Source organism: Ascaphus truei, chromosome 3, assembly GCF_040206685.1.
Source record: "Ascaphus truei isolate aAscTru1 chromosome 3, aAscTru1.hap1, whole genome shotgun sequence".
In the NCBI taxonomy this organism is placed as follows: Eukaryota; Metazoa; Chordata; class Amphibia; order Anura; family Ascaphidae; genus Ascaphus; species Ascaphus truei.
The window spans coordinates 4207129-4229707 of NC_134485.1; the positions used below are offsets into that span (position 1 = coordinate 4207129).

General features: G+C 50.3%; 1 protein-coding gene across 2 annotated transcripts in view; it reads left to right on the forward strand.

The window, feature by feature from the left end:
• The window catches only part of BCL9 (BCL9 transcription coactivator), a 241184-nt gene that overhangs the window by 105092 nt on the left and 113513 nt on the right, over positions 1–22579 (forward strand). Inside the window, exon 1 of one of the 2 annotated variants that reach the window (XM_075593530.1) lies at positions 10042–10064. The exons of the other annotated variant lie outside the window; for it this stretch is intronic. The gene's annotated coding sequence lies outside the window, so the exon portion shown is untranslated. Of the gene's footprint in view, positions 1–10041; positions 10065–22579 lie in introns of those variants that run through there. 2 annotated transcript variants of the gene reach the window in all.

Below are 22579 nucleotides of genomic sequence, written 5' to 3' on the forward strand. Positions count from 1 at the left end.
CTCTCTGATGGATTTTCTTTTTTTGCAGCCTAAGGATGCCCTGTTTCACTTGCATTGAGAGCTCCTTTGACCGCATGTTGTGGGTTCACAGCAACAGCTTCCAAATGTGAATGCCACACCTGGAATCAAAGCCAGACCTTTTACCTGCTTAATTGATGATGAAATAACGAAGGAATAGCCCACACCTGTCCATGAAACAGCTTTTGAGTCAATTGTCCAATTACTTTTGATCCCTTGAAAAAGAGGGGGCTACATATTAAAGAGATGTAATTCCTAAACCCTTCCTCCAATTTGGAAGTGAAAACCCTCAAATTAAAGCTGGTAGACTGCACTATGTGCCCATATTCATTATTTAACTGTAACTTGAATTTATTTTGGTACACAGCCGAAATAACAAAACTTGTATCAGTGTCCAATTATTTCCGGACCTAACTGTATATAATCACTTGTGAGCACATTCACGTCGAAGGGTGAGTCCCCAGTCAGCTCTGTGGTACGCGCGCCCGGCGGGGGGGGGGGCGGCGCGTGCACAGCGCTACACCGCGATCTGCGGTCTGAGGGGAGAGGGAACGTTTGCGACAAGAGGGGGCGTGGCAGTGGGTTTGCGGGGCGTGGCCATGACGTATCGCGGCTGGTTCGCCCTCATTGGCTAAACCGCCGGCGGGGGCGTGGCCACGCCTCCGTCGCAAACATTGAGTTTAAATTTCACAGCCTGCCTGAAAACCTGTCGCGCACCGCTGGGGAAAGGTGCGCGACAGGGTACTACCTAGGACCGGCCTGACTGGGGCGGCGGAGGTTGAACGCATGGCGTGCGCTGTAGCAGTCACTGGGACCGCAGCCTTAGACAGGTCTGCAAGCCTGCCTTTCACCATTATCACCTAGCATACAGTGCTTCCAATGCCGCAAGGGATTCTGGGAAATGACATGCAAATGAGTACGCCACGTCACCTTTTGCCTGAAATCCATTTTTACATTATAAGCTAAGACCGGGGCCATAGAGGGGTGGGGAGAGCGGAGGCGCGCTAACGCTGAGGCTCGCCTGCTTCAGTCAGCGCGATTGCACGGAGTTGCAGGCGAGCCAGCGTGCGCGAAGGGAGCCGGGGGGAGGTGGTTGGAGGCGGGGAAGTGACGTCGCTGGGCCAATCGCCCGCGACGCGCTGACGTCAATGTCACGGCGCCGTGACGTTGACGCTGCTGTGCAGTGATTGGAGGTTTTCAGCCGACAGCGCGCTGAAAAACAGCTTGGCGCTCGGCTGAAACCTCCAACTCGTCAGCACGCCTGCGGACGCTCGCGTGAGCCCCCTCTCAAGGCATCCTCATTGAGGATGCAGGGGCTCAGCGCGGAGCGTCCGCACAGCTCAGCACGGCCTGTCTGTCTATAGACTCGGCCTAATGCTTGCTGTTAACACAGCTTTAACTTAAAATGTGTATGTTGTGTGTGTGTGTGTATGTATATGTATATTTTTAATTTTATTTTTTCACGGGTGGATAATAAACATATAAAATACATAGGAGCCCTTGTGTTACCCAGACAGTCCCACGCAGAGGGCAACAACTGACAATGTAATTTACTTTTTTTTAAAGGTTCACTCACCTTCAGTGTAAAACTGCTTAGTTTATGTCCTGTGTAAGATGAATACGCACTTATTTTTTCCCGGTGTTGTGAAATTCACGCTTATCAGACGCTCGCTATTCTTTACTTCTTTTTTTTTTTTTAATCCGTTTGGCTAATAATTACTTTACAAACAGAGCACAACAAGATAAGCCGCGTACATTAGCGATTTACCTGGAGATTCTCCCATCCAGCAGCGGCGGTCTCGTGAAATACGGCAGATTGAAAAGACTGGAAATAGCTTGCGATGTATTTGTTACCATGGAAATATTAAAGGTTAAAAAATGTAAAAAAAACTACAATTATTTGTATTTATTATATATATATATAATAAATACAAATAGTTGTAGTTTTTTTTACATTTTTTAACCTTTAATATCGCCCAGCATACAGCGCTTCCACTGCAGCAAGGGATTCTGGGAAATGACGTGCAAATGAGCACTCATTTAAAACTCATTCAAAACTACAACTATTTGTATTTATTATATATATATATATATATATATATATATATATATATATATATATATATATATATATATATATATTACATATTGCTTGTGTAATACGAGCTTTAGACAAAAGGTGGCACTGAGTGCTCATTTGCATGTCATTTCCCAGAATCCCTTGCTGCAGTGGAAGCGCTGTATGCTGGGCGATAATGGGGAAAGACAGGGTTGCAGACCTGTCTAAGACATGCAAATAAACATACAGTAATATTTACAGTTGTTTTTATATATATATATATATATATATATATATATATATATATATATTGTAATTGCCAAAAACCCTTTTATTAAACATGCCACTGCCATGACTACATAAGGCTAAAGAAGACTCTGCCCCCAACAGCTTACAATCTAAGCGTTCTGCTGGGAGGCTTACACACATTATAGGAGTAAAGAGTGCAATATGTATGTATTATATGGGGAGGTAAAGTGCCTCTCGCGTTGGTAGCAACGGCGTGAAACGTTTAATGAGATATCTTTTTTTTTTTAGTGTGCGTGTGTGTGTGTGCACGCGCGTGTGTGTGTGTGCGCGCGCGTGTGTGTGTGTGTGCGCGCCATATACATTTTAAGTTATGGTGGGTGAAATAAGGCAACAAAAAACCTCCACCGTTAGCATATAGCCAATAAAGAATATCACTTGTGAGCACATTCACATGTCTTAGACAGGTCTGCACACTGCCTTTCACCATTATCACCCAGCATACAGTGCCCCCACTGCAGCAAGGGATTCTGGGAAATGACATGCAAATGAGCACACATTGTGTCACCTTTTGCCTGGAATATCCATTCACATGGAGCCCATTTAAGCTGATGCATCGCCGTTCACACAGCTTTTAAGCACAGCATGGGACTAGCAAAGCAAGTCAAACCACTCACAGACATGTTTCAACCTTGATGGGTATCATCAGTGTGAGGTTGGTCTATACTTGCTTTGGCAAAAGGTGACACATTGTGTGCTCATTTGTATGTCATTTCCCAGAATCCCTTGCTGCAGTGGAACCACTGTATGCTGGTGATAATGGTTGAAAGGCAGGGGTGCAGACCTGTCTGAGTCATCACAAGTGATATGCTTTATTGGATACACACACATGTGAAAAAGAAAGTACACCCTCTTTGAATTCCATGGTTTTACATATCAGGACATAATAACAATCATCTGTTCCTTAGCAGGTCTTAAAATTAGGTAAATACAACCTCAGATGAACAACAACACGACATATTACACTGTGTCATGATTTATTTAACAAAAATAAAGCCAAAATGGAGAAGCCATGTGTGAAAAAACTATGTACACCTTATGATTCAATAGCTCGTAGAACCACATCTAGCAGCAATAACTTGAAGTAATCATTTTCTGTATGACTTTATCAGTCTCTCACATCGTTGTGGAGGAATTTTGGCCCACTCTTCTTTACAACGTTGCTTCAGTTCATTGAGGTTTGTGGACATTTATTTATGCACAGCTCTCTTAAGGTTCAGCCACAGCATTTCAATCGGGTTGAGGTCTGGACTTTGACTGGGTCATTGCAACACCTTGATTCTTTTCTTTTTCAGCCATTCTGTTGTAGATTTGCTGGTGTGCTTGGCATCATTGTCCTGTTGCATGACCCAATTTCGGCCAAGCTTTAGCTGTCGGACAGATGGCCTCACATTTGACTCTAGAATACTTTGGTATACAGAGGAGTTCATGGTCGACTCAATGACTGCAAGGTTCCCAGGTCCTGTGGCTGCAAAAACAAGCCCAAATTATCACCCCTCCACCACCGTGCTTGACAGTTGGTATGAGGTTTTTGTGCTGATATGCTGTGTTTCGCCAAACGTGGTGCTGTGCATTATGGCCAAACATCTCCACTTTGGCCTCGTCTGTCCAAAGGTCATTGTTCCAGAAGTCTTGTGGTTTGTTCAGATGCAACTTTGCAAACCTATTCCGTGCAGCCATGTTCTTTTCAGAGAGAAGAGGCTTTCTCCTGGCAACCCTTCAAAACAAACCATACTTGTTCAGTCTTTTTCTAATTGTACTGTCATGAACATTAACATTTAACATGCTAACTGAGGCCTGTAGAGTCTGAGATGTAACTCTTGGGTTTTTTGCAATTTCTCTGAGCATTGCACGGTCTGACCTTGGGCTGAATTTGCTGGGACGTCCACTCCTGGGAAGATTTGCCACTGTCTTGAATGTTTTCCACTTTTGAATAATCTTTCTCACTGTAGAATGATGGACTTTAAATTGTTTGGAAATGGCCTTATAACCCTTCCCAGATTGATGGGCAGCAACAATTGCTTCTCTAAGATCATTGCTGATGTCTTTCCTCCTTGGCATTGTGTTAACACACCTGAATGCTCCAGACCAACAAACTGCTAAAACTTCGGCTTTTATAGAGGTGGTCACACTTGCTGATGATCAATTAATCAAGGGCATTTGATTAGCAGCACCTGTCTGCTACTTAGCATCTTAATTTCTATGGAAGCAGTAAGGGTGTACTTAGTTTTTCACACATAGCTTCTCCATTTTGGCTTTATTTTTGTTAAATAAATCATGACACGGTGTAATATGTCATGTGTTATTGTTCATCTGAGGTTGTATTCACCTAATTTTAAGACCTGCGAAGGAACAGATGATTGTTATTATGTCCTGATATGTAAAACCATGGATCTCAAAGAGGGTGTACTTTCTTTTTCACACGTGTGTGTGTGTGTGTGTGTGTGTGTGTGTGTGTGTGTGTGTGTGTGTGTGTGTGTGTGTGTGTGTGTGTGTGTATATATATATACAGAAAACAAGAAGAAAAAACAGGCGCACTCCTAGTGTGATAAAGTATAAAACAGTATTTATGGGATTGTAAATTATAAAAAGCGCACTCAGAAACAGAGTAAAAGTAATAGCATTTATGAGATATACTCAATCGCCTTGAAGCTGTGAAGGGAATGTGTCAGCCTGTCCCGTTGGTGCTACCTCTGGTGTATCCGTTGGTTCAGCAAGGTGCACTGGAGCCACCGCAGCCAGATGATGTAATAATCAGCAACACGGTCAGAGACTCCCTCCAGATACACCTCCCACAGCTCTCACTGCTCACCAGCAGGCAACTGCAAAACTGGAAGCGACAGCAGTCCCAAGCAAAATAGCAACAGCTCCAAGGTACTCTCTCCGTTCGTACAGTAATGTCAGCCACAAACTCGGCTCTTTGGGAAACGCCCTACGCGTTTCATCACTAAGGACTTCGTTACCCCTGACGAAGTCCTTAGTGACGAAATGCGTAGGGCGTTTCCCAAAGAGGCGAGTTTGTGGCTGACATTACTGCACGAATGAAGAGAGTACCTTGGAGCTGTTGCTATTTTGCTTGGGACTGCTGTCGCTTCCGGTTTTGCAGTTGCCTGCTGGTGAGCAGTGAGAGCTGTGGGAGGTGTATCTGGAGGGAGTCTCTGACCGTGTTGCTGATTAATACATCATCTGGCTGCGATGGCTCCAGTGCACCTTGCTGAACCAACGGATACACCAGAGGTAGCACCAACGGGACAGGCTGATACATTTCCTTCACAGCTTCAAGGCGATTGAGTATATCTCATAAATGCTATTATTTTTACTCTGTTTCTGAGTGCGCTTTTTATATTTTACAATCCCATAAATACTGTTTTATACTTTATCACACTAGGAGTGCACCTGTTTTTTCTTCTTGTTTTCTGCAGATATCCTTGGGATTTGGTGATCCTTATATACGGGCAGCAAAACTCCAGTGGACTAAGTACATTTTTTGGAATTTCAACTGACATCTGGTTTTTATTTTATATGTTTCATATTTTTTATTTTTGCTATAGATTTCAGTTGTATTATCACAAATTCGCCCTTTTGGGGATTCTTTGGTCAATAACCTTGTTAACTCTATCTGATTTACACAGCTGATTTATCTTTATCAAGCTTCCTAAGGCGCTACTCCAATTTGTTTGTTTATATATATATATATATATATATATATATATATATATATATATATATATATATATATATATATATATATAATATCTCATAAAATGTGTAGGGGATTTGAACCCTAAGCTATTGAAAGGCAGAAGGTCCAGCAAACAAATTGCTGCTCTGTGTGTCTCCCCCCTGGCAGCAGAGAAGATATAACTTTTTTTGTGTCTGCGGTTCCACATATATGACTCATTCTGTTGTCACCGGGAATGCTTGGCAGTGACCCGACCTACAAACAGCCCAGTAATGTGCATGGTTGCACCTGGATGCTTCACATTCCACCTGAGGTTTAGGCAGAGCATATTCATGACTATGTCCAGTGGAACAGGGGTGGCCAACGCCATTCCTCAAGGGCCACCAACAACTCAGGTTTTAAGGAGATCCCTGCTTCAGCACAGGTGGCTCAATCAGTGGCTCAGTCTTTGACTGTGCCACTTATTGAGCTACCTGTGCTGAAGCAGGGATCTCCTTTAAAACGTGACCTGTTGGTGGCCCTTGAGGAGTGGCCTTGGCTACCCTGCCGTTGCCTGTGAGCGAGCAGCACTGGGTGACATAGATCGGAGGGTGGTTATTAGAGATGTGCCCATTTGCTTTGAGAATAACGGCGTTGGCCGGCCCCTCGCTATCCATGTGCAGTATTACCCAGAGAACAACACACATTACCTGGGATCAGAGAGCATCTCCTAGACCTTTTTATACCTCTGATGTCATGTAGTTATAAATCACTTAGTCACCAAGATTTAACCCATGAAACACCACATTAGTGGATCTCGGTTCCCTAGCGGGATTGTGCACTAGACGTATGTGTAGTTGAATAGTTGTAGTTGGTGTAGTTGTAGTTGGTGCGTTCCCCTGACATTGGGGTGCGTTCCCCTGACATTGGGGTGCGTTCCCCTGACATTGGGGTGCGTTCCCCTGACATTGGGGCGCGTTCCCATGACATTGGGGCGCATTCCCATGACATTGGGGTGCGTTCCCCTGACATTGGGGTGCGTTCCCCTGACATTGGGGTGCGTTCCCCTGACATTGGGGTGCGTTCCCCTGACATTGGGGTGCGTTCCCCTGACTTCGGGTGCGTTCCCCTGACTTCGGGGTGCGTTCCCCTGACTTCGGGGTGCGTTCCCCTGACTTCGGGGTGCGTTCCCCTGACATCGGGTGTGCTACCTTGAGGTGCAGGAACCTTTTTGTGCACAGGACACAGAAGGGCAGCAAGGGGGGCGGGCACCTAAAAAACAAACCATGGAATCCCTTCTGCCAAATGGAATATGTGATCCCGGAGAGAGTCCTATGAGAGCGGTCTGCAGCACATCAGTACTCTGGAGCACATCAGTACTCTGGAGCACATCAGTACTCTGGAGCACATCAGTACTCTGGAGCACATCAGTACTCTGGAGCACATCAGTACTCTGGAGCACATCAGTACTCTGGAGCACATCAGTACTCTGGAGCACATCAGTACTCTGGAGCACATCAGTTCTCTGCAGCACATCAGTACTCTGGAGCACATCAGTACTCTGGAGCACACCAGTACTCTGGCGCACACCAGTACTCTGGTGCACATCAGTTCTCTGGAGCACACCAGTACTCTGGAGCAAACCAGTACTCTGGAGCAAACCAGTACTCTGCAGCACATCAGTACTCTGGTGCACACCAGTACTCTGGAGCACACCAGTACTCTGGAGCAAACCAGTACTCTGGAGCAAACCAGTACTCTGCAGCACATCAGTACTCTGGTGCACACCAGTACTCTGGAGCACATCAGTACTCTGGAGCACACCAGTACTACTGTTTTCTTCTTGTAACCACAGTCGAGATCGGCAGCAGGATTAGGCACAATCACGCCGATTCTCCCCAAAAATTGGATTGGGGTAAAATGTTGCACTTTGGGACAGTTGTTTTTTTTTTTTAAATAACTAACGTAAAAAATAAAATAAACCCCCCCCTAAGTTCCCCCAAGCGCGCGTCAGCGTTCATTCAATACGCCTCATTCTTGTCTGGTCGTCTTTCCCTGGAGACGGACTTGAGAAGCAATATATGAGGGGCCCGTTACCTGATCCCACATTGTGACCGGCGGCACGCCTATCATTCATCCCCGGTGAGGCTGGTCACATGAGCCCGTTGCAATACCCGCGCACTGGGAGACGCAGAAGCAGTGAGGTTGTGGTGGTGTTAGAACAGTGTGACTCCAAGGTGGTAACACCGAGTAATGTGTTACTGTTACTATAATACTATAAAGCACAGTAACTCACTGACCACGTCGTTCTCTTTCCATTACCTGCTCTGCAAGCATCACATTGCGATTGTATAATATCCACTGACCAATTAAGAATGTAAACAATTCACTGACCGCCATGCTGCTAACAGCCCCCGCCATGCTGCTAACAGCCCCCGCCATGCTGCTAACAGCCCACGCCATGCTGCTAACAGCCCACGCCATGCTGCTAACAGCCCCCGCCATGCTGCTAACAGCCCCGCCATGCTGCTAACAGCCCCGCCATGCTGCTAACAGCCCCCGCCATGCTGCTAACAGCCCCCGCCATGCTGCTAACAGCCCCCGCCATGCTGCTAACAGCCCCGCCATGCTGCTAACAGCCCCGCCATGCTGCTAATAGCCCCGCCATGCTGCTAACAGCCCCGCCATGCTGCTAACAGCCCCGCCATGCTGCTAACAGCCCCGCCATGCTGCTAATAGCCCCCGCCATGGTGCTAACAGCCCCCGCCATGGTGCTAACAGACCCACCATGCTGCTAACAGCCCCCGCCATGCTGCTAACAGCCCCCGCCATGCTGCTTACAGCCCCCGCCATGCTGCTAACCCCCGCATGCTGCTAACAGCCCCCGCCATGCTGCTAACAGCCCCCGCCATGCTGCTAACAGCCCCCGCCATGCTGCTAACAGCCCCCGCCATGCTGCTAACCCCCCGCATGCTGCTAACAGCCCCTGCCATGCTGCTTACAGCCCTGCCAAACTATATGTGGTTTGTTGGTGCGTGTGTGTTTTGGGACTGATCTGAGTGTGTAATACTGAAGCAGTGTGAGTCGGGTATTCGCACACATCCCTTCCCCACAGCTGTGTGTGTTACTGAAACCCTTCGGGGGCCCGAGCCAATGCACCTGTAAACACATCGGGGAGTATGATGTTGGGCTGTTTGTCCTTCTGTAAATTAGGCCCTTAGATTCATCAACCAGCCAGACGTCAGTGAGAAATAAGAACATATCTTCTGGTGTAAATCGGAAACTGCGTGACGACAATTCCACAGGAAGGACCTTATTATCCAGTATGTCCCATAGTACGACCGGTCAACACCCTGCTCTTTTAGCCATCTCCCACAAAGAATTTCTGGGGGACAACACCCGAGTCGCCCCAAAGGCGTCTTCTTAAGAAGAGGCTCCCCAATATGCCTTCATTGCCCCTGTCCACCAAGCCAGTGTGGAAGGGTTTAACAGCATGCGGACAAGAGTCACCTCAAACCCCCTGGCGTCCAGCAGCCGGTCCCCCCTGCATGTCTGCGTGTGGTACTGTGTGTTACCTGCTGCTGTTTCACGTCCACAAAGAACCTCTGACATGCCTGCACAACATACGTACGCATGCGCCCCGCCCGCCCTCACTGTGCGGCCCGCGCCGGCTTCGCTCGCTCTCCCCCTCTGTGACGTGAGGGGGTAACCAGGCTCACACTAAAGGTTTAAGCCCGTTTGGTTACCGCTGATCCATTTATTGGGGTTCGGGAGTGTCCGCTCTTGAGCCCAGTGATTGTATCTGCATTGTAAATAATTATGCTACAATAAAGAATGTATGCTTTACCTATCTACCAGGAGTGCCAGCCAGCAGAGGTTGCTGGGCTATGAGTTTCAGGGGGGATTTACAGAGAAAGACCCCAAAAATGTACCCGAGAAAAGGGATGGCGTGCTGTAACGCCTCTTGCCAGGCTCCGAAAAACTGAGGGTGCGGTCGGCAACATCCGGCTCCTCCTTTAGGTGAGACAGTCGTTTGGCATTCGCTGTCCCCGTGCCCCCTCCCTCTGGTGGAGATTCGAGTAGGGGCTCACTGGAAGGGGGCGTGACTCTGGCTACACGCCCCGGCCACTCACATCACTTGGGCGCGGTTCTGACTTTCGCGCCAGACCCTTTCAGAACCGTGCAACAATTTGGCATGCAGCCTTTTTGCAGGCAGCACGTGCGGTCTCCAGTCTTGGCGGGAGACGCCATCTTGAGTAGCGAACTTCACGTGGTGCGTTCTCGGGCAGGCACCATTTCAAGCACACTGACATACAGGACCACGTGTCCTACGCGATTCCGGCAGGAATCCGCTCTTTTAGGCCTCCTCAGCACATGGTTTTACTGTCCACTAAGCGTAGGTGTATCCCAGGCAAGCACAGCTCCCTCTGACACGCTGCACTCAGTCACAGGACATTGTGAGCACTCTGTGGTTACTGTGTGGTGACAGCGAGTGATACTGTAGTGGTTCTTCAAGCAGAGAAGTATAGGCACCTGCAGATCAGGCGCTCCTCCTAAGACATCACCCCGTCAGTACCTTACGCCAGCGGTGCGCAAACTTGGGGGCGGGAGATTTGTCTGGTGGGGGGGCCGCAGGCCATTGCAGAGGCCCCGCGCTCTTCCCCCAGGCATTTAACTTAATGCGCGAGGCCGCTGCAACAAGGAAACTTACCTTGTTTCAGACGCGTCTCCATGGCAACGTGACGTCAAATGATGCTGCGGGGTCATGTTACGTCGCCGGCGTCATTTGATGGTGTGGTCACTGACGTCACGCGACCCCGGATCGTCATTTGACGCATGGAAAAGGTAGGAGAGCGGGCGTGAGACCGGGGGAGGCCTGGCAGCGGGGCGCAGCTTAAAAAGTTTGCGCTGTCCTGCCTTACGCCACCCCATCTGATCCTGCCCCCATTGTCTCCTTCAGGTGATCCTGGCCCGTGGCAACGGGCCCCCTTCTAGACGCCCTATGTGCCAGGCCACAGGATAACTTCAAACAGCAATAGCCTCTCTGTCACACACAGCTCGCCCTGTGGATCAGCCCAGGCTGCAGTTCATTTCCCACTACACCTATCCACCCTCTCTGTTCAGCACTCACTCTGGAAGCGTACCTGTTAACTTCCAGCCTTGCGTCGCTGAAAGCCTGGCCTGTCGCTGATCTCAGCAGTGCCTCCAAATGTAACAGTGTTTCCCCCACCCGATGGGAGATCCCCCTGTTACCAGCTGTATGGTGCATGCTACCTGTTGGCACACAGAATACTGAGTTGTCCATTGATGTTTGTGGGGACTGCAGGACAGGCTTCTGGGATATATACCCGACATTTTCTCCATGGTACGCAGCGCCTCCATCTGCCGTAAGCTCCAGATGTATGGATGAGATCTCGTACGGTAGAAATGGTTACCTCTCCCCCCCCAGTAAGATAACATACTTGGCCAGAGGTATATTCAACTGGAACTGGTTTTATTCTTCTGCACACTCAGAGTATCAAGGCAGTCCCTGCCCAATACAGTCACTGTTCTGGTCTCCAAGCTCAGGATGGTCCCAGGACTTTCACTACGGGTCAAGAGCCCCCACAGCAGTCCCTGCTCTTCCCCAGCCCTCTAGCAGGACCAGGTGGAAAAGGTGATCACTCACTCTCCCCCTTAGGGAAGAGGACCAGGCCCTGTCAGTGCACAGCAGCCCTGTGTGATACCTTGTCTCTCTCACAATAGAGACACACTAAAGAATTTAGGGTTGCAACTCCCTTAAGTACAGTATGGGGAAGGTACTAGGTCTGAACCCATGATTGGGCAGAACACAGACCTAGTCCCACCCCCTCCCCTGTCACTCAAGGAAAGTTGCCTGTGTGGGGAAAACCCATGATTGGTAGTGGCACTGCCTGCTCTTACCAGGACTTGCATGCCAGCGAGGGCAGACTGGTAGCCACACCAGGCATGGCTACATACTGTATAATATATTGTCATAGACTGACATACACATTTTAAAAATGGTCATACAATAGATCAGGGGTGTGCAAACGGGGGGGGGGGGGAGGAGGCGCAAAATTTTCTGGGGGGACGCGACGCTTACAGAGCCCCTGAGCTCTGTCCCACATCATTTAAATTAAATGTCGGCGGAGCGCATAAGTCCTCTTAAGTCGCTAACCTTGTCCGCCGACAGCTTCTGGCGACGCGGCGTCAAACGATGCCTTGGGGTCACATGACGTCAGAGAACACCGGAGAAAAGTTATTGGGGGGGGGGGGGGGGGGAGAACAGGCAGGGGGCACAGACAAAAAAGTTTGTGCACCCTGCAATAGATACATAGTAACATTCCAATTTATAGTAGAGGAAAGAAACGGGATAAACATAATATAATAATATACCTCAGGGCAGCATATAGTAAATATATCACTTCTAACCCTCTGGTTACAGCATGACATTCTCATCAAATAATACACTTACTATAATAAAACAAGATAGTAATACAAATAAAAATGAGAAATTCAACAGGGAGAAAAAGATCTCAATTCACCCATAACTCTATACAGTATATGACATTGTAAATGTCCATATATATAATTTTTATATGAGCTGTATCTTTATAGTTATCAAAGATGTGACTAAGTGATCACTATAGTGTATGGGATAAGTCATCCTCGCTGTCCTGGGACAGGACTGTGTGTTCCCTGCCTCAGGCTACCAGCCTCCTCAGCCTCGCTGTTGCAACAATGTTGCGACCCCTTGTGGGTTTCTTGGCTTCAGCCAGTTGCCTTGGCAACCCCCCTGCCTTTTTTCCAGGATGGGCTGCTCCCCCTCCCCTCACCAGGTGGTATTGTCCCAGTAAATTTCCCATCAGCCCAGACCAGCCTGCTGTCTCTTAGTACCAGCAGCCACCCTGAGCAGTCATCTCTCCTATCCTGGGAAAGTGACTGGTTTTTACCTATCCCTATATCCTGCATTTATCCCACTGCCCTTATAGCTCCCCTTCATCTCCATTGCTATTATGTCCCAGTGTTCCCTCAGTACTTCCCCCCTCCCCTTTTTATTTGTATGTTGTTACCCCAAATAAACACTTCAGCAAGTAAGAAGGTTCCCTTGCTTGATATATGGGATTGAGTTAACCTGCCTGAACATACGCATCTCTCAGGGTGTGCTTGGTCCAGAACAGTCATTCACAAAAAGTGTGTCAAATCCCATTCTGTGTTTAGACCTTTTGGTATGAGAGTATCTAAGGTAAATATCCAATAGGCTTCTCTTGGATGTAATCGACTTGTCCTCTCACCACCTGCAGTGTATATACATCTTCTATAGCTGTGGACATAAGGTTTCTCAGGGTGCTCAGAGGACAAGGAGAAAAGTGATTGGAATACTGGGTACATTAGATCTGCACGCTGAATGAGTCTCGTATGCCCAAGATCCACACCTTTAAAGATCTTGTAGTGAGACAGACATACTGTTTGTCGCAACCACAGCTTAAAAGATAAATATTGTAATTTGTATTACATGTCATAAAGGACTTTCATTTTAAATGTCTTTGTTTTGAAATGTCTGGGTTTCTTTTCCAAATGGGGACATACTTTGCTTTGACCACATTTCGAAGACCCAATGAACGTAGGGACGAATCCCTTCTTCTGCTGCCTACATTAGATCTCTTGAACATACTGAGGGAAATCATATTGCCCAATGCTTGTGATTTATTGAAAACAAATATTGTATCTGAACAGGTAATGTTCTTCATTAGAGGATCTATGAAGAGAGTGGCCCGATGTTTTGTGAGAACATCTTCCTCTCTCTGACCCTCTCTCTCTCTCCTCCTTCCTCTCTCTGACCCTTTCTCTCTCTCTCCTCCTTCCTCTCTCTCTCTCTCTCTCTCTCTCTCTCTCTCTCTCTCTCTCTCTCTCTCTCTCTCTCTCTCTCTCTCTCTCTCTCTCTCTCTCTCTCTCTCTCTCTCTCTCTCTCTCTCTCTCTCTCTCTCTCTCTCTCTCTGTATATATAAATGTAACGGTGTTTCCCCCCCCCAATCGCAGATAGGGGCCATTACAGGGTGTATGGCGCATTATACCTGCTGGCAACAGGAGGGCTGAGTCGTCCGCCGATGGCTTGGGGACACAGGAAACAGGCTTCTGGGGTCCATACCCCAGATAATACTTAGCAGTGCAGCGCCTCCATCTGCCGTAGGCTCCAGGAAATGGAGATGATCTCCCACGGTAGAACTTGTACCTCTCCCCCCAAGTTAGATCACGCACCAGGCCGAGGTATAATGCAAACAGGAATGGTTTATTACTACACACTTTGCAGTAACACAACAGGTACTCAGCAGTCCTCTGCCGGACCGTCTCTTTACTCTTAGGCCGAGTCCATGGTCCTGCTGGCGTGCTGAGGCGCGCTGATGCGCAGGGAAAGCAGGGTGCTTTCCCTGCCTTGCGGTTGCTTACCGCACGCGCTGTCAGCAGCCGTCAGGGGGTGGGCCGGGGGCGTGCGCGTCACTGGCCGGGGGCGGGCCAGTGACGTCACGGAGCTGGTTCGCCATCATTGGGCGAACCGCTCACGTGACCGGCCTGTCTCGCCGGCAAGCGGGGGAATTTAAAATTCCCCTAAGACCTGCGCTTCCGCAAGCGGCGCGGAAGCACAGGTGAGCCCCTACTAAAGCCGCTCTAATTGCGGCTGTAGGGGCTCAGTGCTGAGTGGAGCGCGCGTCAGCACACTTCCGCAAGCAAGCGCCAAACATGTCCGGGGCCTTAGCTATCACTGGAGATGGTCCCTGGACCGTCCCTACAGGCCAAGGTTACCGCAGCCGTCCTAGCTCTTCCCCACTTCCCTAGCAGAGGCAGAGGTATGGTCCACATTCACTCTCCCCTAGAGGAAGAGCACATGGGAAGGCCCCAATCTCAGGCTCCCAGTTGTGTGACCTGCCTTCCTCATGGGGAAGGAACAAATTCCAAATTTAGGGCGGTCCTGCCCTTAAGTACAGCCAGGAGGCGGGCACCCCGTTATCCCAGCTACAACAGGATGTACCACCCCCTGCTGTCACTCAAGTGCAGCACCAAAGGTGAAGGGGAAAACCCCATACCAACTACTGGCAACCTGTGAATACCAGGGTTTACTGCCAGCCCAAGGACAGAATAGTAGTCAGGGGGGACCCCGCTACATATATATATATATAGCCAGGGCGAGAGAGCTTTAATATTTGTCTGGTATGACGTTCTAACATCTAGTAAACATCCTGATCCTGGAATAGTGTGCGGTACAGAACGAGGCGCGGGAGGAAGAGGAGACTGCTGGTTGACACCAACAAAGAGAATGAGATATTGAGACAAGAGGATGAATGTCATGAACATGTCTAATCCTTCCATACCAGCGGCAGAACTAGCGGTATTGAATCGCGGACCGCCTGTGATTGCCGTCCATGACAACATTTACATTTTACAGATCAGCGTTACCTACAAGATCTTACAGACCAACTCGAGGAACAGGTCAGCCCACAAGATTCCCCCTGCTCTATTTCCAGGCAGCGAGGACTCGGGCTTAAAAAATAAATCTAAAGTTCGACTCCACATAGTCGGGGGCGGTATATTGGGACCTTCCTAAAGTCAAATTCTGTCCTTGGGCTGGCAGTAAACCCTGGTATTCACAGGTTGCCAGTAGTTGGTATGGGTTTTCCCCTTCACCTTTGGTGCTGCACTTGAGTGAACAGTATATATATACTCACTACGGGAACAGCACACACTACGGGAACAACACTCAGGCAAGTGTTAAGTCTCTCCTTCCCTATAGATAAGAACTTGATTGTCGACGCCTATTATACCATGTGTGTGTGTGCTGTGTTCTTTGTTTTACATATACGGAAGGAAAAGAGCAATAAGACCATGCGCTGGAAGACAACTTTATTTTTCACAACACACACACACACACTCTTACATCACTAACTTTCAGGAACCATTTAACACCTCTAGCCATAAATCACATCCACACGCTGGGGAGGGACAAGCACAGATAACATTCCAATAGACACTGTTTATAGTAACCTTTTGCTTACTTCATACATTGTAACATCGCCGGAAGAAGAGATCAGTGTATCTCGAAAGTTCGCACAAATGAAAGCATTTCGTTATATATATATATATATATAACAGACAGAATGAATAACGGGCACAGATAAAATATCAGTAATTAATAAAATAATACACAATGTGTCACGGAAGGTAGTTCATGGTATTAATCCTAAATAGAATTTAGGACCAAGAAAATTGGGATGTGGTTATTACCCCCGAACACCTTCCGTGACATATTGTGTATTATTTTATTAATTACTGATATTTTTATCTGCGCCCGTTATTCAATCTTTTTTATATATGTTAACCTGAGTGTGAGGTTAGGAATTCTGAGGCAGCATTTAATTATCTGTATTTAATAACTTATTTTGATATCGTTGCGCATCCCAATTTTTTACATATAATATATATATATATCTATATCTATATATATCTATGTGGTGAAAGTGATGTGTAAATGATATAAATTATGGTCCATCTCCTGCCAACATATTCATGGGTATGATGGAGCAAAACAAGTGCCCATCGCTGTATCACGTCTGGAGAAAGTCACGTCAATCCAAAAGAAATTGTGAAGGAGTAAATAGTGAACACTATCGAAAAAAAGTAATGAGTGCAGGTGACAGTGTGGATGTGAGCTCCAAAAAATATCGAGTGGCTAATAAGCCAAGACGATATCTAATGATGATGTATCTAGCGTGACCCAAATGTAATCCGAGGGCCACCGACAGTCTTGAAATAATGATAATACACGTGTGGTGTCCAAAAGAACAGAAGGTAAAGTGGCAACAACGGCTGTGAGAAATGATCCACGTAGATAGACGCATTCGCCCTGATTGATCCAATACTCGACACAATGGGGCGGACGGGTGGGTGCAAGAGGGATTTGCGGGTCTTGGGTGTAATGGGGTTAATTGTGTTCAGAAAATCAAATTCGGTAGAGTATCGAATTTGTAATGTAGTACCTATTTCCAGTAGTTCCTGCAGTTCTAATAGATATTGTTGGGTGGGATGTGACCATCTTGCAGTGGTCTCATTGCTTCTAGATACTAATAGTCATGGTCTCATTGCTTCTAGATACTAATAGTCAGTATTGAGAAGAACTACAGCTCCTCCCGTATCCACATTCTTGCTAGTAATTGATTTTGTTTTGTTGAGATGAAATAGCTTTATGCTCTTCCACACGTGGGTTCTTACGTTTATCAAAAGATTGAAAATGTAAACCTCTAGATCAGGGATTTCACCCCAGGGGGGGATTGAAGGGGGTTCAGGGAGTGATTGAAGGGGACTCAGGGGGGGGTTGACAGACGTTCAGGGGGTGATTGAATGGAGTTCAGGGGGTGATTGAGAAGGTGCTGGGATTTGTAGAAGATTTAATTTTTTTGAATATTAAAAATGATCTAAACTCGAGACGTCAAACATTCGTTTCCATTCTTTATTTGTATCATCGTATTACTTTTATTCTGTGAGAATAACACGTGGCTGACACGTGGTGTGAAAGCTTCGTTATCTCCAGCCACATAAATGCGCAGTCGATGGGGATCCACCCATTCTTTCCCGCCTCTGTTTGTTACACGTACTTGGTTAAAAAGAGAGAGCCCTACACGAAACGTTTCAGTCGAGATACTGTCGCGGTTGAACGCCGTCGTCCGTATGAACTAAAAATATTGAAATGGTAACCGTATATCATATATAAAGCTATTGTACGAGGTGATTAGGGACATTGTTTGTCCCTTAAGCGTGATTAAGGTACAAAAGATTAAGAACCCTGCTCTAGATAAATGAAGGCGATCTCTCTTCACTGACTTTAGGAAGGTCCCCAATATACCGCCCCCGACTATGTGGAGTCGAACTTTAGATTTATTTTTTAAGCCCGAGTCCTCGCTGCCTGGAAATAGAGCAGGGGAATCTTGTGGGCTGACCTGTTCCTCGAGTTGGTCTGTAAGATCTTGTAGGTAACACTGATCTGTAAAATGTAAATGTTGTCATGGACGGCAATCACAGGCGGTCCGCGATTCAATACCGCTAGTTCTGCCGCTGGTATGGAAGGATTAGACATGTTCATGACATTCATCCTCTAGTCTCAATATCTCATTCTCTTTGTTGGTGTCAACCATCAGTCTCCTCTTCCTCCGCGCCTCGTTCTGTACCGCACACTATTCCAGGATCAGGATGTTTACTAGATGTTAGAACGTCATACCACACTGGATGTGGTGCCATGTTAATCTGAATACAGTTCTTCTGGATTTCCCTGGCTGTGTGCTGTTCCCGTAGTGTGTGCTGTTCCCGGAGTGTGTGCTGTTCCGGAGTGAGTGCTGTTCCCGTAGTGTGTGCTGTTCCCGTAGTGTGTGCTGTTCCCGGAGTGAGTGCTGTTCCCGTAGTGTGTGCTGTTCCCGTAGTGTGTGCTGTTCCCGGAGTGAGTGCTGTTCCCGTAGTGTGTGCTGTTCCCGTAGTGTGTGCTGTTCCCGGAGTGTGTGCTGTTCCCGTAGTGTGTGCTGTTCCCGTAGTGTGTGCTGTTCCGTAGTGTGTGCTGTTCCCGTAGTGTGTGCTGTTCCCGTATTGTGTGCTCCTCTGTGTTCTTTCTGCGGTTGCCTTACAAAGGGGAGAGAGGCACATAGCATAATACTGTTTTATTGAAAAAAATGTTAAAAGATGTGATAGATACACTTACAAACGGCAACCACACGCGTTGTGCTCGTTCTGTTGCTGCACGTGTCCTTGTATAGTACAGTAGCTCTATATGGAGGTGATCTGCAGTCACCCGTTTCCCAGCTTCTCACAGTCAGCTTCTGTCCACGGGAGAAAGGGGCGTCCCCAAACTTGTGCTCAGTCTGTTGTGCCTCTCCTCGTCACCATTAGGGTAATGCATCAAGCGCCCGGAGGGAACATGTCGCCCCATTAGGGTAATGCATCAAGCCCCCGGAGGGAACATGTCGCCCCATTAGGGTAATGCATCAAGCGCCTGGAGGAACATGTCGCCCCATTAGGGTAATGCATCAAGCGCCCGGAGGGAACATGTCGCCCCCATTAGGGTAATGCATCAAGCCCCCGGAGGGAACATGTCGCCCCATTAGGGTAATGCATCAAGCGCCCGGAGGGAACATGTCACCCCCATTAGGGTAATGCCATGAAGCGCCGAAGGGAACATGTCGCCCCATTAGGGTAATGCATCAAGCCCCGGAGGGAACATGTCGCCTCATTAGGGTAATGCATCAAGCCCCCGGAGGGAACATGTCGCCCATTAGGGTAATGCATCAAGCCCCCCGGAGGGAACATGTCGCCCCATTAGGGTAATGCATCAAGCCCCCGGAGGGAACATGTCGCCCCATTAGGGTAATGCATCAAGCCCCGGAGGGAACATGTCGCCCCATTAGGGTAATGCATCAAGCGCCCGGAGGGAACATGTCGCCCCATTAGGGTAGTGCATCAAGCGTGCGGAGGAACATGTCGCCCCATTAGGGTAATGCATCAAGCATCCGGAGGGAACATGTCGCCCCATTAGGGTAATGCATCAAGCGCCCGGAGGAACATATCACCCCATTAGGGTAATGCATCAAGCGCCCGAAGGGAACATGTCGCCCCATTAGGGTAATGCATGAAGCGCCCAGAGGGAACATGTCGCCCCATTAGGGTAATGTATTAAGCGCCTGGAGGGAACATGTCGCCCCATTAGGGTAATGCATGAAGCGCCCAGAGGGAACATGTCGCCCCATTAGGGTAATGTATCAAGAGCCCGGAGGGAACATGTCGCCCCATTAGGGTAATGCATCAAGCGCCCGGAGGAACATGTCGCCCCATTAGGGTAATGCATGAAGCGCCCAGAGGGAACATGTCGCCCCATTAGGGTAATGTATCAAGAGCCCGGAGGGAACATGTCGCCCCATTAGGGTAATGTATCAAGAGCCCGGAGGGAACATGTCGCCCCATTAGGGTAATGCATCAAGCGCCCGGAGGAACATGTCGCCCCATTAGGGTAATGCATCAAGCGCCCGGAGGGAACATGTCGCCCCATTAGGGTAATGCATCAAGCGCCCGGAGGAACATGTCGCCCCATTAGGGTAATGCATCAAGCGCCCGGAGGGAACATGTCGTCCCATTAGGGTAATGCATCAAGCCCCCGGAGGGAACATGTCGCCCCATTAGGGTAATGCATCATAACCCCCGGAGGGAACATGTCGCCCCATTAGGGTAATGCATCAAGCGCCCGGAGGGAACATGTCGTCCCATTAGGGTAATGCATCACGCCTCCGGAGGGAACATGTCGCCCCATTAGGGTAATGCATCACACCCCCGGAGGGAACATGTCGCCCCATTAGGGTAATGCATCAAGCGCCCGAAGGAACATGTCGCCCCATTAGGGTAATGCATCACGCCCCCGGAGGGAACATGTCGCCCCATTAGGGTAATGCATCAAGCCCCCGAGGAAACATGTCGCCCCATTAGGGTAATGCATCAAACCCCCGGAGGAAACATGAAGCCCCATTAGGGTAATGCATCAAGCCTCCGGAGGGACATGTCGCCCCATTAGGGTAATGCATCAAGCGCTCGGAGGGAACATGTCGCCCCATTAGGGTAATGCATCAAGCCCCCGGAGGGAACATGTCGCCCCATTAGGGTAATGCATCAAGCCCCCGGAGGGAACATGTCGCCCCATTAGGGTAATGCATCACGCCCCCGGAGGGAACATGTCGCCCCATTAGGGTAATGCATCAAGCCCCCCGGAGGGAACATGTCGCCCCATTAGGGTAATAATCAAGGATTATTAACCAGATCCCCCTGTAGAAATGGCGAGATCCACCCAGAATGGGATGTGTTTTACGCGCGTGCTTCTGCGCAGCGGACAGCGAGGGGTTAATGAGAGCGAGTAATTGTGCGCGGTGCTGGCGTGCCCTTTAGCTGCATATTGTAGCATCTCGCAGTAAGCTGTGCAGCGAGTAATTAATGAGCGCGGGCGTGTCGAGGTGATTGACGGTAAAACTGCTGCGAGTTAGGATTTGGGCCTCGGGTTGCCATGGTGATAACTGTAGTTGAGTGTTCGGCCTTTTCTTTCTTTCTTTCTTTCTTTTAATATAAATGCTTTCGGCAGCGCGCGCCTCTCATACCTGCGCCCGCGCGCCTCTCATACCTGCGCCCGCGCGCCTCTCATACCTGCGCCCGCGCGCCTCTCATACCTGCGCCCGCGCGCCTCTCATACCTGCGCCCGCGCGCCTCTCATACCTGCGCCCGCGCGCCTCTCATACCTGCGCCCGCGCGCCTCTCATACCTGCGCCCGCGCGCCTCTCATACCTGCGCCCGCGCGCCTCTCATACCTGCGCCCGCGCGCCTCTCATACCTGCGCCCGCGCGCCTCTCATACCTGCGCCCGCGCGCCTCTCATACCTGCGCCCGCGCGCCTCTCATACCTGCGCCCGCGCGCCTCTCATACCTGCGCCCGCGTGCCCTCTCATACTGCGCCCGTGCAGCCCCCGCTCTGCGCCCGTGCAGCGCCCGCTCTGCGCCCGTGCGGCCCCCCGCTCTGCGCCCCCCGCTCTGCGCCCGCGCGCCTCTCATACCTGCGCCCGTGCAGCCCCCGCTCTGCGCCCGTGCAGCCCCCGCTCTGCGCCCGTGCAGCCCCCGCTCTGCGCCCGTGCTGCCCCCGCGCTGCGCCCGTGCGGCCCCCGCTCTGCGCCCGTGCGGCCCCCGCTCTGCGCCCGTGCGGCCCCCGCTCTGCGCCCCCCCGCTCTGCGCCCGTGCGGCCCCCGCTCTGCGCCCGTGCGGCCCCCCGCTCTGCGCCCGTGCGGCCCCCGCTCTGCGCCCGTGCGGCCCCCGCTCTGCGCCCGTGCAGCCCCCCCGCTCTGCGCCCGTGCAGCCCCCGCTCTGCGCCCGTGCGGCCCCCGCTCTGCGCCCGTGCGGCCCCCGCTCTGCACCCGTGCAGCCCCCGCTCTGCGCCCGTGCAGCCCCCACTCTGCCCCCGTGCGGCCCCCCGCTCTGCGCCCGTGCAGCCCCCGTGCAGCCCCCGCTCTGCGCCCGTGCAGCCCCCGCTCTGCCCCCGTGCGGCCCCCGCTCTGCCCCCGTGCAGCCCCCGCTCTGCGCCCGTGCAGCCCCCGCCTCTGCGCCCGTGCAGCCCCCGCTCTGCGCCCGTGCAGCCCCCGCTCTGCGCCCGTGCAGCCCCCGCTCTGCGCCCCCGCTCTGCGCCCCCCGCTCTGCGCCCGTGCGGCCCCGCTCTGCGCCCGTGCAGCCCCCGCTCTGCGCCCGTGCAGCCCCCGCTCTGCGCCCGTGCAGCCCCCGCTCTGCGCCCGTGCAGCCCCCGCTCTGCGCCCCCCGCTCTGCGCCCGTGCAGCCCCCGCTCTGCGCCCGTGCAGCCCCCACTCTGCGCCCGTGCGGCCCCCGCTCTGCACCCGTGCGGCCCCCCGCTCTGCGCCCGTGCAGCCCCCGCTCTGCGCCCGTGCAGCCCCCGCTCTGCGCCCGTGCAGCCCCCGCTCTGCGCCCGTG